General features: G+C 38.0%; 1 long non-coding RNA gene across 27 annotated transcripts; it reads left to right on the top strand.

Moving 5' to 3' along the window:
- The first annotated feature begins 297 nt into the window (after positions 1 to 297).
- LOC104594118 (uncharacterized) lies at positions 298 to 15,744 on the top strand. 27 transcript variants are annotated; one of them, XR_016084539.1, is made up of 10 exons: positions 306 to 577; positions 760 to 984; positions 2,685 to 2,804; positions 2,932 to 3,028; positions 3,121 to 3,607; positions 3,699 to 3,880; positions 3,959 to 4,048; positions 4,302 to 5,192; positions 5,277 to 5,338; positions 14,099 to 14,291. It is a non-coding gene; the product is annotated as an uncharacterized LOC104594118 (long non-coding RNA). The 27 variants fall into 27 exon arrangements; XR_016084532.1 differs by having other exon boundaries at positions 300 to 577; positions 760 to 2,804; positions 2,932 to 2,972; XR_016084519.1 differs by having other exon boundaries at positions 300 to 577; positions 760 to 2,804.
- Positions 15,745 to 18,525: the final 2,781 nt, after the last annotated feature.

Here is an 18,525-nt window from a genome sequence, read left to right as displayed (position 1 = left end):
ATCTCTTTTTATCTACAAGAAAGTGAAGATTTAATGGCGTTTTTCTTACTGGCATTTATATAATCGCCACTATATATTATTTTTAATGGCGTTTATTAAAAATGCGACTATATCCATATCAAAATCGCTATTATATGCACTTTAAGTGCCAATTATTAAAATGCCATTAAAAATATATTTAAATTGCCGCTAAATGTATGGTTTTTAAGTGGCATTTATTAAATAGCCGTTTAAATCACCTTTAAAAGCCATTATATCAGCAATTTTAACCATTGATTTCACTTCTACATCAATGGTGTAGGTTTAACTTCATTGGAGAAATTATATATGCAACAAAAAATTGGCGTGTGGATACCAATTTCTTCCCGCGCCCATTCTTCTTCTCTCTGACAACGCACGTCTCCTGCTATACTACCAAAATCGCATTCATCAGAAGCCACCGCAGCAGAGGACCCTAATTTTTTTCACTCAAAACTAGTGTGTTCCTCTCTCTAGCAATGCACGTCTCTTGCAAGATACATTGAGTTTGGTTGTGTCGTCATATCTTCAGCCATTGGTCTTCTGATGCTTGAAGCTGGTTAGTTCAATTTCGAACATATGCCTGTTCTCTATTTTTGTTTCATTTTAGGTTCTATTGGTTTATTTTGATTGTTGTGTGTGTGTGTGTTTTGTAAAACATTTGGGGAGGGTGTTGGAAACATGAATTTTAGGAGATAGAGGGAAACCCCTATTTGAACATGTTGCTCTCTGTCTTTCTAGTCCAATCCTAGAAAAATGCCACCAATCGAAAGGCCTAGCAGAGGAGGACTTCTCTTCCCATTGTCTTTGCATCGTACCTTGTCGTAGATACCCCCTGTCATCATTAATCTTCAGTTCAAAGGCCAAACTGAAACGCTATTGCCATTGTTTGAAAGAAATCATCCGAGTTGATCGAATCCCAACGTCATCCTGTAGCATCAATTCAACATTCTAAGGCTCTAAGAGGTAAGCCCTTTACCACATCCTTTCTATTTTGATTGAAGTTATGTTTATTGCTTGAATAGGTAGTTTGTTAGTTGTGCTCTTTTTTGGTTTTAAATTTGAGTACAAAATTTTTTAAATGAAGAACCCATTTTTTTCTTTGTTTTACTTTTATTGGTAATGGGTGATTAATTTCTTCATATCTTGAGTATTTAGATTAGGTTTATTTATTTATTTTTTATCTTTTGGTAAAGGATTTTTTCGATTGATTGATTTTTTATTTGATTTAAGAAATGACCACCTCCTACTAACTAAAGGGTAACCACACCCAATGTTTTTGTTTGGGATCCATTATTTGTGATAACTTTGAGTTTGTTTTCTTGTAAAATAAGATAAAATTGAATTTTATTTTCTATTTATTTTCTTTTTCTTTTCATAAAAAAATCTAAGAGATTGAGAATATTGGTTGTTCGATTGAAATCCAACAATGGATGTTTGCATTTCTAACACAACAATTTTATTGTTCCAAATACATCCTTGATATTCATTTGTCGAACTGTGGCTTTTGGGCACCAGTAGCAACTAGTAGTTCTTTAAACTTGTATGTCAAAGATTCAATTTGTTAGTCATATAAAATTTGCATTGCTGAATTTAGATGAAAAAAACACTGGCCATAGACAGAGGGTCATTTAGCTAAATGAATATAAATTGAAACAGGCTTATGCAATTAAGCTCAGGATCAAGCTATCTGAATTGGCCACATGTTTGCTCACCTAATCCCCCCTTTAGTCTCTCTCACTCCACTTTGAATGGAAGCTGCTCTCTAGTGACAGTTGAGATTTAGTAATTTTTTTCAATTAAAAAACCCAAAATAAAAATGGCTTAATTTTTGGATATATTTCAGGACTACATATGAAACCTATATACCCAATGAGTAGCAGATGGAGGAAGTAGCATGTGGCATGTGGTGTGTCTCTTGAGTCCATAATTAGGAAAGATTCCCAAATTGTTTATATTAAGGCTTATTTTATTTGCAATGCAATTTCATTTGCACTGGTATAAAAGTATGTGAATGTAAATGAGTTTGAATGCAAATTCTGATTTATCTTTGTTCTACTTGATTGCATTATGGTATTTCTAAACCTTGCACTTGGACTATAAATATTTGTATTTGGGATGCAAATGAAGGTGATATTCCATTGAAAAAAATCCCTTAGATGCTTGCAGACTCAACTAGAAAACTTAGCTTGAGGCAGTGCTACAAAGAGGGTGCCCTCACCATGAGTGCTACGAGGTCCCCCCACCCTAACCACTTCTGTTTATCCCATGTATCAGATTGGGCCCCATGTAGCAGACTCAGCAAGCCCAGATGACTTGTCAACTACTATCTTAGACTTAAAGACCCAAAAGTAGATCTATTAAGAAAGAAATCCTATCTTAAATTCATAATTAGCAAATTAAGGGGATAAGAACCAAGATGCTTCTTAGAATCAGGGAAGTCTAAGGTGGAATCTATCAACTAGTGGGCCTGCGAATTATGGGCCCCATACTGATCTGCAATTTCTCCAGCCCTAGAGATCCATATGAAGACATTTACTCGAGTAAGGTTTAGTTTTTTGAGACCACCTTGATTCACTGTGGCAACAAAACCCACCATGATTGATAAATTAGATTGTCCATGGGATAGATTAACTTCCTTTTTTTTGTCTTTTTTTAATCTACAGTGGTCCCTAAATGGACCAGCTTCATAAGAGACTGATCTCTCATGGGGCTAAGTACTGAGTAGAGAGCTCTCACCTACAATCAACAGGTTGGAATTGTTTTTGGCCTAATGATATTGCCAGGTAACATTTTACTATTGCCAATTGACAATTCCACAATGTACTTTGTACTTTGTTTTTTGTTCTTATAGCTACCCATTGTTCATTCTGTCTTATTGTCCAACTCTGTTTTTTTTTTCCTTGCACTTAGGTTTCAGAAGAGGATTAAAAGTTAAGAGAGTGGTTTGATAGGTTGGCAAAACTTTTTGCATTTTTCTGATTTTCTTGCAATTTCTGCAAAATTTCAGGTATTTTCATGTATAATTGTCTATGGATTTTTGCATTTGTCACTTATCAAGATAATATATGTTGGGTTTGTATTTTGCATCATGCCATTTAGATATTACCATGAGAAAAGTCATGCTAGACATCCTATGAGCACTAGGGGTAGTAATCAATCCCAACCAAGCTCTAGCCATTGGATTGAGTCTCAATCAGTTGGCTCTCGAGATTCTTGAAGTGACAATGGTGTAGGAGGTGAGTATATATATTTATATTCATGCTTTTATATATATTATGTTTGTTTTTCCCAATTTAAATATATGAATTTTTTCATGTTGCTATTTCTTTTACTTTTACTAGACAATAATACCTCACGTAAAAGAACTCGAGGACCTACAAGGTGTTTGGACGTGTGGACATTGTCTGAAGGAAAACAAATTCCTATTGAATCAAACAAATATACACAAGTTATTGGAGATACAAGTAAAAAATTGGTTACCTTTAAGGGCACGGTGGCAAGAAATGGAAGTTTAGCACCGATAACATATAATGATTGGAGATCTATGCCTAAGGATAAAAAGGAAGAAATGTGGAAAATTATCAAAGTATGTTAATTTAAAAACTACAATCAAGTTATAAGTATTTTTTATGAATATTTTGACACATGCAATTAATTAATAAATACATATGATGCAGGAGAAATTTGATGTTGATGACAGTGGTAAATCTTGAGCAGTAAAATCTATTGGAAAAAAGTGGAAGGATTGGAAACATCTTAAAGAAAAGATATTTTGAAGTAAATGAAATCACTAGAGTTGATGGGCGTGTCTTTAAGGACCAATTGGAGCTGCTCATTCGGTTTTGGCAATCTGATGAAGGTGATGTATGTAATATTTTTTAACTATACTTAAATTGTAGGGTTTCATTTGTACACATTGGATTTGATATGTTTGCAGGCACGTAGTGTGAAAAACAAGGAGAGCCGTGCAAAACAATTTATGAGACACACTACAGGCACAAAGAGCTTCGCTAGAATAAGAGAGGAGGTAAATTATAAAACAGTTTGTTATTAAAGATAAAATGATTCTCTTTTAATTAAAACTTTTTTTACATGGGAACAGTTGTCTAGGAAAAGTAATGCAAAGGAACCAAGTAGAGCTGAAATGTTTATTATAACACACACGGAAAAATGGTTCAATTGTGGACCAAGCTTCAGCTGATATGATTTTATTTTCAATATTTGTTGTGGTTATTTTGTTAATTGATTAATTAGAAAGTAAACTTGTCATTTTATTATAGGCGCATTTAAATGAACAAATATCTCAAGAAACTGAAGTTTCTGAAGAAGAAATTTTTTCTCGCATCATGGGAAAAGAAAAATATGGTCGTGTTCGAACATATGGGTTGGGACCATCACCTACTGATATATGGGGTACAACACCTGGACGTGCAGAGGCATTGAAGATAGCTTCAGAAGCCCAAATGGAATTGCTAGCTACAAGATAATCATCTGATGAGAGATTCAATAAGATGCAGGAGGAGATGCTTCGGTTACAATCCACTCTGGCTCAATTACAAGAGACATTGGCTACATTGACATCCAATTGCCCAAGTCCGTCGGCCAATCAAGTAGGTGCTCCTGTTTTTTCTATCGGTGTGAATAGGCAATCATCAACATCAAGTCACATAGCACCATCTCCCAAGGTAAATATGATCTAATTTTAAAAGTCAATTTGGTAACATCCTTCTTACAAAATTTTAATGGAAGGTTGTCTCAGCTCCACCCATTTTAGGCAGCACACATAAAAATAATGCGCAAGCAAGAAATTTGGAGGTAGTTGAGCATTTGGTAAGAAAGTTACTTAATTAATTATTATCTTAAATATTTTGCATTGATGGATATTGGCTTTTGGTAGGTATCAATGCCAAAGAGGAGAAAAAACTATGAATAACTCCTACCATAGGGTTCTTTTGAAGAGTGCTTCAAAGCCAGAAATCACAGTGGCTCAAGGAACATTACTTAATAAGAATTCATCTACAAAAGTCAGAGGCTTTGAATTAGGTGCTGCTTTTTGGGAAGTACATGTGGAGGTCCCTTTCGTGTTTGAGGAGCCTTTAATGAGGCCTTATGGATGTTATTGAACAATTGGGGATGCTGTTGGTTCAAGTGTTGCTTGGCTAACTTCATTGGTAAGTTTTTTTTTTTTCATTGAAGTTTAGTTTTCTTACTTTTTTAGAACCTTTGATTTACTGATTTTTATTTTCTTTTTGTAGGTTGTAGACATGTGACCTTTGGACAAATATGCACTAGGAAAAGTTTTTGGTTCAACGACAAAGTAAGTTTCTATTACAATTGGTGAAGATGTTTTATTTCATTCCCAATTGGTGTGTTCATTCCTTGCATAAGCATTGATTTAGGTGGGATTGGGATTTCCTATGAAAAGAAAATAACAGAAATGATGGATTGGGATTCATTCATTTATTTCATATGATTATACACTTGAAAACTTTACCCCCTTAGTTGAGTACTATGGGGAATATAAATTACAGGCCAAAAGTCTTTACCATGAATCAGAAAAAAAAAAGAAAAAATGTTTTGGTAGTCATTTCTTTTGAAACAAAAAAAAAATCAAAAGTTTAGATGGCTAATATAATACAGACATTACTTCAATTCAGTGTGCTGTAAAGGATGATATGTACTTTTGGAGCAAAGACATGGCTGATCCAGAGCCCCCCCCATCTAATGGATAGTTTGGATCAGCTATTGTGTTTGTATGGGATATTTGCAACTGTGCATGATTGTAATTATAATCCTGAATATTCTCCTTGCTGTCTCTCTACTAGCCCCCATCACACAGTTTTGGGGTTTTGAATATGAACATGTAGATAGGAATTTCAGTTGTTTTGCTCCTGTTAGTGGTGTTAGTGAAGGGGTATTTCAGTCTTTGTACTTGTTGAGAATGCTGATGTGTACTGTTATATTAGTTCGAGTGCCTCTTACTTAAAGAAGGGCACTCGAGTCTTTTCCAATAAGTTAATAATATAATAACAGGTCTGGCCGAATCAAGGGATTAACTTTTTTCCCTAATTCAAACCAGCCTTTCTCTCTTCTCTCTTTTCTTCTTTCCTCTCCTACTTCTTGCTGTCTACTTTACTCTACAGTCAACGAACAAGACAGAATTCTATGGCAGGTCAAACTTCAACATGGTATCAGAGCTAGGTTCACCAAATCAGACTTGCTAGAATTCTGCCTTCTGCGCATTCGAATTAGGGTTTCACTTGGGGTTCTCAGTTGTGAGTTGGAGACTGGGAAAAGGGCTGAAAAGGAGTGATCGCCCTCTTCCCTAGGAGGTCTCTATGCCTCCGATTGTGTCGTTGGTGATTGGTTGCTGTGGTTTCTAAGCCCTAGTTAGGGCTGGTACGTGTGGTGCAGTGGTGTCTCAGCCCTTCGTATGGTTGGCCTTCAGGCGATGAGGTAAAGTTTTTTTTATATATTTTTTTTTGGAATACATGAGAGGTGTAGTACAGTTCGCATGATGGGTTTTCAGATTGCAGTATGCTAGGGTTTATTCTGGTTTGTGTGTGATTCGAATGGCAATAGTGTCTACTGAATGGTGAAGCTTCCTATAGTTGTGGATTAATGTTGGTGGTGTTACAAGTGTGGTTTTCAGCTTTTGATATCGCTGAAATCAGTGTGTAGACCTCGGTGAGTAGGGGTTGTGGTGTTGTAGTTTTCAGCATTTAATACTATCGAAATCAATGTACAGATTTCGGTGAGTAGGGTTTGTGGTGTTGCAGTTCTCAGCTGTTGAAATCAGTGTGCAGATTTCGGTGAAGTGTCTGTGTGTAGTGTGCAGTGTGTAGTGCTCCTAATTCAGTGCTCAGAATTAAGGGAGTTCGGCAATGGCAGACAACAGTGATAGTAAACCTAGTGTCATGATATCTACTGACTACCTGAATGTCCAAATGACCTCCATTAAACTGAATGGAGAGAATTATGTCCCTTGGGCCAAGTCTGTAGAGGTTTTTCTGAAGGCGAAGAAGAAAGTGAAGCATATAAGAGAGGAGAAACCCCCTGCTAATTCTCAGGAGTATGAAGACTGGAAACAGGAAGATGCACAGATCATTACATGGTTGTGGAACAGTATGGAACCCAAAATCAGTGTGAACTTCATGTTTCTTGACACAGCCAAAGAGGTGTGGGATCATGCTAAGAAACTGTATTCAGGTCAGGATAATACCACTAGGGTATATCAACTGTATCAGGAATACTTCAATCTGCAACAGGGAAATCAGAGCCTTGAGGAGTACTATGCCAATGTGAGGAATATCCGTAATGAGTTAAATGTCTATCATCCTCTCACTTTAGATGTCAAAGTTCAACAGCAACAGCGAGAGCAGCTTGATGTGACACGGTTTCTGGTGGGGCTGAAGTCTGAGTATGAACCTGTACGAGCCCAGATACTAGGGGGATCTGCTCTTCCATCTTTAGAGGAGGTGTTTGCTCGTCTTCGGAGGGCTTCCATTGGATCTATGGACTCTAATGTCTCCGATAAATCAGCATTTGCAGTGTCAAGAGGCCGAGGTGGCAGAAGTGGGACTCGAGGAACCCAGCCTGGCAGGAGTGGTAGTGGTGGATCTACACATATCCGTGGTGGTGGTCGTACTGGAGGCAGAGATTCAGGGGGAGCTCGTGGTAGAGGACGTGGCTCGGGTCCACGGAAGTGTACTCACTGTGGTTTGGATGGACATACCATTAACTACTGCTATGACTTACATGGCCCTCCCTCGATGTGGACCAACCATGCCATGACTAGTGACACCAGTTTCAGCTCTACACAGGAGAAACGGTCAACTGACCCGATGCCTTCTACTCCCTCAGATGGTCCAGGCAAGGAGATGGTGAGTGTTCCTCGTGATGAGTATGAGAGGTTTGTTCAATCCAAGTCACAACAGAACACAACTTCCTTTGCACACTCAGGTATGGCTTGTTTGGCATCCACACCCAACCCCTGGATTATTGACTCTGGAGCCTCCGATCACATGACGGGAACTCCAGGTGTGTTTTCATCTCTCACTCATTGCTCAACATCACAATCTGTTACCCTTGCTAATGGCTCCACGTCATCTATCTGTGGTGTTGGTAATGTTGACCTAGACCCTGTATCCCTATCCTCTGTTTTATATGTACCTAAGCTTCCATTTAATCTTATGTCTGTTAGTAAGCTGACCAAGTCCCTTAAGTGCTCCACTTTTTACCCTTCTATGTGTGTTTTTCAGGATCTCAAGACGGGGATGAAGATTGGTGGAGGGCATGAAGCCGGTGGACTGTATTATCTTGATGGTGGTGGACGAACGTCAACGGCTCTTCAGTCATCCATTTCTCCTCTCCAGTGGCACTGTAGATTTGGTCATCCTTCGTTGAAAGTGTTGCAGTCCTTAGTCCCTTCATTGAGTCAACTTTCTGTTTTAGATTGTGAGTCTTGTCAATTTGGGAAACACCATCGTGTTCCCTTTCGTTCTAGGGTCGATAACCGTGTGTCGAGTCTTTTTTCTTTAATTCATTCAGATGTTTGGGGTCCTTATAAAGTGATGTCATATAATGGATACCGATATTTTGTTATTTTTGTTGATGACTGTTCAAGAATGACGTGGCTCTATTTAATGAAAGAAAGAAGTGAATTATTTTCCATCTTCTAGAAATTTTATGCTGAGATCCGCAATCAATTTGGTGTTCACATCAAAATTTTCCATTCTGATAATGGTCGTGAATACTTGTCTTCATCTTTTCGAGAATACTTGGATCAACATGGCATTATACACCAAACTTCATGTACCTATACTCCGCAACAAAATGGGGTTGCTGAGAGAAAGAACCGCCATCTTGTAGAAACGGCACGCTCCCTCATGCACCACATGAATGTTCCCAAAACTTTTTGGAGCGATGCAATGCTCACCTCTTGTTTCTTAATTAATCGGATGCCCACGTCTATCCTTGATGGTCGTTCTCCTTTTAGTGTCTTATTCCCCAACATGTCTTCGTTTCCGCTTTCTCCTCGGGTATTTGGGTGTGTCTGCTTCGTTCATAATCTGAGTCCCGGGATGGACAAGTTAGATGCACGTTCCGTGAAGTGTATCTTCCTTGGTTATTCCCGAACTCAGAAAGGGTACAAGTGTTATCATCCTAGTTCTCGTCGTTCCTTGGTATGTGCTGATGTTACATTCTTCGAGTCTACTCCGTTCTTCGTGGGGTTCGGTGCTGCTGCTTCCCCCACATCACCACCTCCTCTTCCTCTTCCTGTGGCTGATCCACCTCCTCTGGTTCCAGTCATGCCTACGTCCTTGCCTTCGGTGCCACCATTGGTTGACCGTCCACCCATCCGTCACGTGTATACACATCGCCCACGTGTACCGGCTGCAGCTCCTCCAGCTTCATCACCGTCGACAGATCCAGCTCCAGCTCCGACACCAGCCTCTGACCTAGATCTTCCTGTTGCCTTACGGAAAGGTAAGCGTACTTGCACCCTTCACCCTATTTCCAATTTTGTTTCACTTACCCACCTCTCCGCTTCCTATCGCCAGTTCATATCTTTGTTATCCTCCGTGGTTGTTCCTAAGGATGTCCAGGAAGCCCTTACCTCTCCAGAGTGGTGCCGTGCTATGGAAGAAGAGCTCTCTGCTTTGCATCATAATCACACTTGGGATCTCACCGCTCTTCCTCCTGGGAAGCAGGCTGTCGGTTGTAAGTGGGTGTATAGTGTTAAGTACTTGCCAGATGGTCGTGTTGAGCGCCTGAAGGCGCGGCTGGTTGCCAAAGGGTACTCCCAAACCTATGGCATTGACTACACGGAGACGTTCTCCCCGGTTGCTAAGATAGGGTCAGTTCGTGTCGTCATCTCTCTTGCAGCTATGTCTGGTTGGCCTCTCCATCAGCTCGATATCAAAAATGCCTTTTTGCATGGGGATTTGCTCGAGGAGGTCTACATGGAGCAACCACCCGGGTTTGTTGCTCAGGGGGAGGATGGTAAGGTATGCAGACTTAAGAAGGCTATTTATGGACTTAAACAGTCCCCTCGAGCATGGTTTGGTAGGTTCAGTGAGGTGGTCAAGAAGTTTGGTATGAAACAGTGCCAAGTTGATCACTCTGTCTTCTGTCTTGACTCTTCGGCAGGTAAAATAATATTGGTGGTGTATGTGGATGATATCGTTGTGACTGGGAATGATAAAATGGGCATTGACAGATTGAAGGCATTCCTACAGGAACACTTTCAGACAAAGGACCTTGGCAAGTTGAAATACTTTTTGGGCATAGAGGTAGCAAGATCTAAGCATGGCATTAATTTGTGCCAGAGGAAATATGTGCTTGATTTACTGGAAGAAACAGGATTGTTGGGTACTAAACCGGCTGAGACACCTATGGAAACAAATACGAGGCTGAACAGTGATATAGGTGAAGTGTTTGAAGAGCCTGGCAGATACCGACGACTTGTAGGCAAACTAAACTATCTAACCATTACTCGGCTAGATATTTCATTTGCAGTTAGTGTGGTGAGTCAGTTCATGCAGAAACCTTTGGTCCCACATTGGAATGCAGTGCTAAGGATTGTGAGGTATCTGAAAGGAGCTCCTGGTCGTGGTTTGCTGTACAGAAGTGGTGGAAAACTGGTAGTAGAAGGATACACCGATGCTGATTGGGCAGGTTCTATGTCTGATAGACGATCTACCACAGGCTATTGCACCTTTCTGGGGGGTAACCTGGTAACATGGAAAAGTAAGAAGCAAAACAGTTGTGGCAAGAAGCAGTGCAGAAGCAGAATATAGGGCCATGGCACATACTGCTTGTGAACTAGTGTGGCTGAGGAACCTTCTACAGGAGATAGGATATGACATCAGTACTCCAATGAAGTTCTATTGTGACAATCAGGCAGCGGTTCATATCTCTTCCAATCCAGTGTTTCATGAAAGAACCAAGCACATCGAAGTTGACTGTCATTTTGTGAGAGAGAAGGTGCTGAATGGGGTGATAGAAACTGCATATGTTAGTACGGGAAACCAGTGGGCAGACTTGTTTACAAAAGGCTTGAGTCGGGGGAGAGTGGACTACATATGTAACAAGCTGTGATTATATGATATATACTCACCAGCTTGAGGGGGAGTGTTAGTGGTGTTAGTGAAGGGGTATTTCACTCTTTGTACTTGTTGAGAATGCTGATGTGTACTGTTATATTAGTTCGAGTGCCTCTTATTTAAAGAAGGGCACTCAAGTCTTTTCCAATAAGTTAATAATATAATAACAGGTCTGGCCGAATCAAGGGATTAACTTTTTTCCCTAATTCGAACCAGCCTTTCTCTCTTCTCTCTCTTCTCTCTTTTCTTCTTTCCTCTCCTACTTCTTGCTGTCTACTTTACTCTACAGTCAACGAACAAGACAGAGTTCTATGGCAGGTCAAACTTCAACAGCTCCTTTCTTCTCTAGTCGTCATTGCATATATATATATATGATTTAGTCAATGCCCTTCAATACAATGCAATTGCTAGGAGATACATGGTACTACCTAGATCTTGACGATTGTCTTGATGGATAACAACAATGTCTAGATTCTCATCATTCTTGGACATATCCAAGGTCAGAGCTAGGGGCCATGTTCCCCCTTTGTAAGCATTGGGGGTGGTAGCCTTGTATATAGGAGGTGTCACCCACACCCATCCTAATACAGGGGCCCTCTCATAATCATTTTAAAGTTTATACTTTTCTCTTCCCAGAAAAAAAATGAATGAATGGAGAATGCTGGATATCCAACCTTGGTCATATCAGGAGATGCTTTATTGCATGATGGATCCTTAAAAACAATTCTACCCTATACAGTGAACAAAAAGCTACAAAAGACTGGAGAGTTGCATTAAAAAATATCAGGAAGGAGAAAGAAGCATCCCATTAAGAGCGAATCTCCATCCACTGTTAGTCTAGTGTGGTGCACTTGATACCTTGAAGTGCTGAAGCCCTAAATACTTACTCTACAAACACAAGTGCAGAGCAATCTTATTTGAGATCCAAAACCATTTGTTATGTGTTAAAGAGTACTAGTTGCTAATCTTGTTGCTTTGTCAAGATGTTCAAGCCTCTGGAACATGATTCAAAGCATAATAATAATAACAAAGTGACCCAATTTATCATTTATGACTCACCCCGTAGACATTAACAGTAGGGCTGAGTTTGGAAGGAGTACAAATACAAATATGTAGAGTGCAAAACCTTATATTTTGTATGTATTTACGCTGTACATATTTGCATTTGTACTCTTTCCAAACTGAGCTTAGATGTGGTTTTGTTGTTCCAAAGATCTAAATTTACAAATTATGAACTGTTTTGGACTTTGGAGTCCCAAAATCAGGAATTGTTGGGCCAATTAATGGCTATAATGTGTAATTTGAATGATGAGTCTAGCCCATTTGATCTGCAAATGATGATTCCTAACAAGGCATCTTGGAGATTAGCATCTTTATAGCACATGACAGTTGAAACATTTAATCCTGTACTGCTACTTGTACTTGCTTGTCTTAATTATACATTTTCTTGTCTTCTTCTAACATTTGATGGATAAATGCATAATCAGAGTTAACTTAGACAATTCCTTGCCCATAGATTTTCATTTTGAGTACATAAGAAATCTTCTTGTTTTGAATGAAAATTGCCAAACTTTTCATAATTAATTGTTTTTTTAAGATTTAATAGACTTTCTCACCATATTAGTATCATGGTGAAACCCACAGTTTCTTGACTAGAAGATCATTGGTTTGGCGAATATAACACCGTCCCATAGCTCATATTGTCATATGAAAGATTTTCAAATATGGATAGTTTGGCTTTGTTATCCTATTGGCTTCTTATCCTGTGTTTGTGAGATCTGATCGGATCTTTGAATTTGAATCTATGTTTGGCTTTGTTAACCTAACAGCGAGGATCAAACTAGACCATCTGGTCAAGGTACCATTCAACCTAAAAGCTTAATAAGCTGTTAGGTGAGGTCCTTGAATAGGTTTTTATTTTTTTAACAGACTATGAACTGATTGGGCTAGGTGCATGTTGGTTAATTTAGACGTAGAACACTAAGAGGTGTGTGCTCACAAGGGTGTATCTACTAGATCGGGTCCTCTCATGAATGGTTTAGGTTAAGGGTGTCAATGGACCGGTTAAAATCAATTTGGGCGGATTGGACGGACCAATAAGACATATTAGATTGGACCAATCTGATCCAAAATATTTATTAGATTGGATTGGACCTGGTCCGTCCATAACAAATTTATATTGGATTGGGTTGGATTAAGCCAATATCTAGTCCATTGATATATGATAAGAATATATGTGTCAATGGACCGGGTTGGGTTGAAACCAATCTAAATCAAAAGTGAATTTGAACAGATTGGACGGTCCAGACATTGAATTGGACTGGTCCAAAACATTCATTGGATTGAATTAGACCTGATCCATTTATAATGGACTCACATTGGACTGAATTGGATTGGACCAAATCCAGTCCAATTGACACCCCTAGTCTAGGTTGACCACGACATCCCTCTCTCATGGTCTGAACAGGAGGACTTCGATGGAACAGAAATTTGAAATATGGACAACTTGTATGGAACAGAAATTTGGAATATGGAACAGAAATTTAATAGATGCCAATTGGCTTGATCCTACTACTGTTGTTATGAGATTTGGTTTTTAGTTTTTAGTCTAGAGGAAGTTCTTGGGGAATTAATATGTTAAATCCAAGTTCTAGTGATTCTCAAGAATCGCTAGAAATGTTAGAGAAAAAATCTCGAAGTACAAGCATTACTCCAGATTTCTACTCACTTGTTTTGCCCACTCTAAAGCAGGTGAGAACTGTTAAAGATACAACCATAAACTTGTATGTTGTCCTAGAAAAAACAAATAGTGAAAGCACACAAAATAGTCCATTTACAACAAAGATATAATATCTGTTATGTAAGATCTCTCTCTATTTATCTATCTATCTCTCAGCCATCTATTATTAAATCCAAATATATAATATTGTATCTAGTTTTTATTAACAAGATGTATTTGTTTTTTCAAGAAATTGTTAACATGGAGGGTATTGAAGATATTTACTTTGGATTTTGATGAAGACTTTTGGACATCATAGAGCGAAATGATTTTTTTTTGGTTGGTTTTTGGACTATCCACTATGGATCTATGACTTGAAAGGGACAGTTGTATATATAAACATTTTATGATAAATTTGTTTTATATGAAAATGGTTTATTTGGTTAAATTTCATAATTATTTGATTTTTTTAATTAAATATATAATATGCATTTGATTTAAAGGGCATGATGAAATTAATATTTTTTGATACAGGTCCATTTACCATTATATAATAAGCAACATCTTTTTTGTTGCTTCATTTTATTATTTTTTAGCAGGCATGTATGAATATGTTTAGACATTTAGTGGTGCTTGTAAATGCCACTAAATCCTAAATGAATAGAATGATTAAGACTTTTTAGTGGCAATTATAAATGCCACTATACAGATAAATGTTTAATGACATTTAAAAATGCCACTATATAAAAAAATAAATGTTATTATATTGTTATTGCTAGCTTTTATGGTAACCTTCTATGGTGGTTGCTATTTAGTGACATTAAGAATTGCCACTAAATGTGTCAATAAATGCCATAATTAAATTTAAAAGTGGCATTTGAAACTACCACTAAATGCCACTAAAAATAGTTTTTATGGGCGTTCATACAAGTATCACTAAAATTTGGATAAACGCCACTGAAAATAAGCTTTATTGGCATTTATTTAAGTGTCACTAAAACTCGGATAAATGCCACTCAAACTTATACCGGCTCTGATATCGGTGGCGTAATTTAAAAATGCCGCAATAAAAAACACTCTTCTTGTTGTTTCTAATAGAAGTATTACTCCACTACAACTTATATTTTCAGATGCTCGGGGTCGTTCACCTTATCCTTTTCTTGGTGGCTGTAGGTACTATGTACTTTTTCTCTAGATGATTGTAGCAAATATGCATGGCTTTCCTTTCACAACTAAATATGAAGTTCTCCCTACCTTGGTGTGCCGTTATGGTTGAAGAATAAAATGCCCTCATACACAACGGTACTTGGCAACTTGCACCTCCTCACCCATTCTCAAAATGTAATTGGGTGTAAGTGGGTTTATAAGGTGAAATGAAATGCTGATTGGATCTGTGGATCGTTTTTAAAGTCCGCTTGTGGCAAAGGGCTTTTCATTAACACAGGATTATTGGATTATAAAGAGACCTTTAATCCTGTTGTGAAGCCAATTACAATCCGGCTTGTTCTTGTCATTGCCAAGTCCCATGTTGGCCCACTTGCCAACTAGATGTTTCCAATGCATTCTTGCATGGTACTCAATACAATAAATATGTGTCAACTATACGACTTTGTGTATCCCCAAACAACCAGATTATGTATGCTTGCTGTGTAAATCACTTTGGGTTGAAACAAGTCCTACAGGCTTGGTTTCAGCGTATTTCTAATATGTTCCTGATGTTGGGCTTTTATGGATCCAAAACAAATCCTTCATTAATTGTTCATCTATGCCAACAATGTCTCTTCCTATATCACTGATGGCATTTTTGTAATGGGCAACACTTTGGATTCCATGACTGATCTCATTGACTTAGGCTGCGTTTGGAAATAATGCAAATGGAGTGTAAATTCTGGTTCAGGGTAAATTTGTACTTTGGTTCACTTTTGCTTGTGTTTGGCAACATTACATTTATGTATTGATAAATGACAGACCAATGCATATTTACATTGATAATAAGATGTAAAAATACATCAATAAAAAAGAAGTAAATTTGCATTCCAGTGGTCTTTTGATAAAAAAAAAAAAGCATATGCTTTATTGGAATTTATGTTTGCATCCATTACAGCTAAAAGTCTGTTCGGTAAGAAGGTAAATTTGTCAATGCAAAACTAACCAAATTTTGCATTTTATATGAACCGTTTTACATTCTACATATCTGCATTCACACTAATTTGCATCATTTCCAAACGCAACCTTAATAACTCAACAGTTTGTCATTAAAGATCTGGACCCACTGTTTTTTTCTTTGCATTGAAGCCTTCCATTACTAGCTTTCCTTTTACATCTTGTTTACCACTTCATGATTCTACTAAGTATAGGAGCATCATCGAATCTTTACAATATCTCTCTTTTACAAGGCCCCATATCTCTTTTATTGTCAACAACTCTCAGCACATGCATACTCCTGCAGGAGATTATTGGGTTGTTGTTAAGTGCATTATTCTGTGTTATCTCAAATGTTGTGGACCATAGCCTTCTTCTTCAACCAGCTCTCATACATGTGGATGCTCTCGTACAAGTGTGCGTAGATCCCTTGTGGGTAGGAAATCCAAACTCGTGAAAAGGAGGATAATTCTAATGATTTATTCTCAAATGCCCATGTTTAGAAACTTGATTTTCAAGTGAAGGCATTGGTTTGGAGGGAAGCATATGTTAAATTCCATATTGGAAAGACACTGCACATTTCATACATGGTGGGTCCCTATCTCATGGTGGCTTGTGAGATGTGTGGTGTACGATCATGTTGTGAGGGTTTTACAATGTATTTTGTTTGTAGGTGATTGCAACTCCTGGAAACCCTCCTCTTCTTAATCCAAATTTCTTAGGTCCCATTCACTTTTTGGTAAGTTACTTATCTAGGGAAAGGCTTACCTAGGTAAGTGCATTTACCCATGTTCTTTTATTTCCTATATAAATAAGGCAATGGCTATTTTAGCCATAAAAATCCATTATTAAAAGGGGCATTTTTGTCCCATTCAAGTGTTGACAACTTTCTCCTTGTATGGAAAAGTTATTTACCCACCTAGAAGACATAGGAAAATAAACTTTCCTTGGTCCCCACATAAACATGGGTTTCTTGGACCAACTTTCCCCCTCTCAAAATCCCAAAAAAGAACGCCCCCTTAATGCAATGTCATTTTAATGAAATTTGGGCATTTCACAACTGTTAGGCTGTGTTGGTTACATTGGACTTGGATAGGTTTTCCTATATTTTCCTTCACTTTTTTTTTGCTACTAAAATGAGATTAATTCATTAAAACAGGTCTAATACAAGAAGGGCATGTTCAGCCATACATCATAGCTGTTGAACTTCAAACTCCATGCAGCTAGTTTATGAGCTAAAACATTTTGAAAAATTGAAAAATGATTGAGAGTAAAAGAGTCTTTTAGTCAAATTTAATGGTAGTGATTTTCCAAAAGTTAAAGGACATTTTCTGAAACTAGATGATTACATTAAATAATTGTCATATACTGTCAAGTAATTTATCGAAACCTCAAAAGCTTAAAAATACAGGCCTGTTTGGAAGGTTCAAAGTTTTGATTTAATTGCTTTCACTAAATCATTTTGAATAACCTATTAAAACAAGTTTCCCCGGAGAGCCTTGTCACTTTCAGAGTTTTCCACCAAACATAGCTTGAGTTTGGCTTCGGTCAGGGCAAAGCCCATTCCAACAGCCTTTACAGCCTTACATTGGGAATATCTCCATACTTGTGTGATTTATTTCATGGGAGATATTTTCAATACAAGGTTGCAAGGGGCTGCTCGAACGGTGCGAGCACTGACTTGCCCTGACAAAAGCCGAACTCTTATATGTTATCTATATAGGGCCCACCTTGTAAGGCCCCAAGCTGATTCGTCAAAGCCCTCTCAAGCAGACACTATCTTATAGCCAGAAAATACTTTTTTTTGCAGTTGCTGCCTTGCTAGTTTCTTGGTGCTCGTATGGGAGGGCTGAATCACAACTTATCCACAACAACTCTACCACATGACAATGCACCACACATAGGAACATCTCATTCTCTTAATGCCCTGTTCGTTTTTCGGTAAGTCACTTACTCGGGTAAATGCACTTACTCGGTAAGTGTTTCCCAGGAAAGACTTACCTGGGTAAGTGCATTTGCCCATGTTCTTTAATTTCCAATGTAAATAAGGCAATGACCATCTTAGCCATAAAATGGGCATTTTTGTCTCATCCAAGTATTGGCAACTTCTCCTAGATGGGAAAGTTAATTTACCCACCTAAGAGATGGGTATCACCTAGGAAAGTAAACTTTTGTTGGTCCCCACATAAATTTGAAAAATAAACATGGGTTTCTTGGTCAGTGGTTATCAAAATCCTATTAACCAACTTTCCCCCATCTCAAAATTCAAAAAAAGAATGCCCCCTAAATGTTATTATGTAGGGGAGATGTTCCCAATGCATGGAGATAATGCTTTGTGGGTAGGCATGGGTAGATCTCTTGTGGCTATACATAGGAGATCCAGAGTCATTTAAAGTATTGATACACCTCTGTAAATAAATTAAAGGATTCTTGAAAAAACCTAAGAAGAGATGTTTCGGAACCAAAAGATACGTATGATACATCAGACATGGGGCGTTATCGTATCAATACTTGAATCAACCTTTTAAGTTAAAT

This window comes from Nelumbo nucifera, chromosome 1, assembly GCF_055504915.1.
Source record: "Nelumbo nucifera cultivar China Antique chromosome 1, China Antique-T2T, whole genome shotgun sequence".
NCBI lineage: Eukaryota > Viridiplantae > Streptophyta > Magnoliopsida > Proteales > Nelumbonaceae > Nelumbo > Nelumbo nucifera.
Note: the sequence above shows the minus strand (reverse complement) of the source record. Positions and strands in the feature narration are given on the sequence as shown.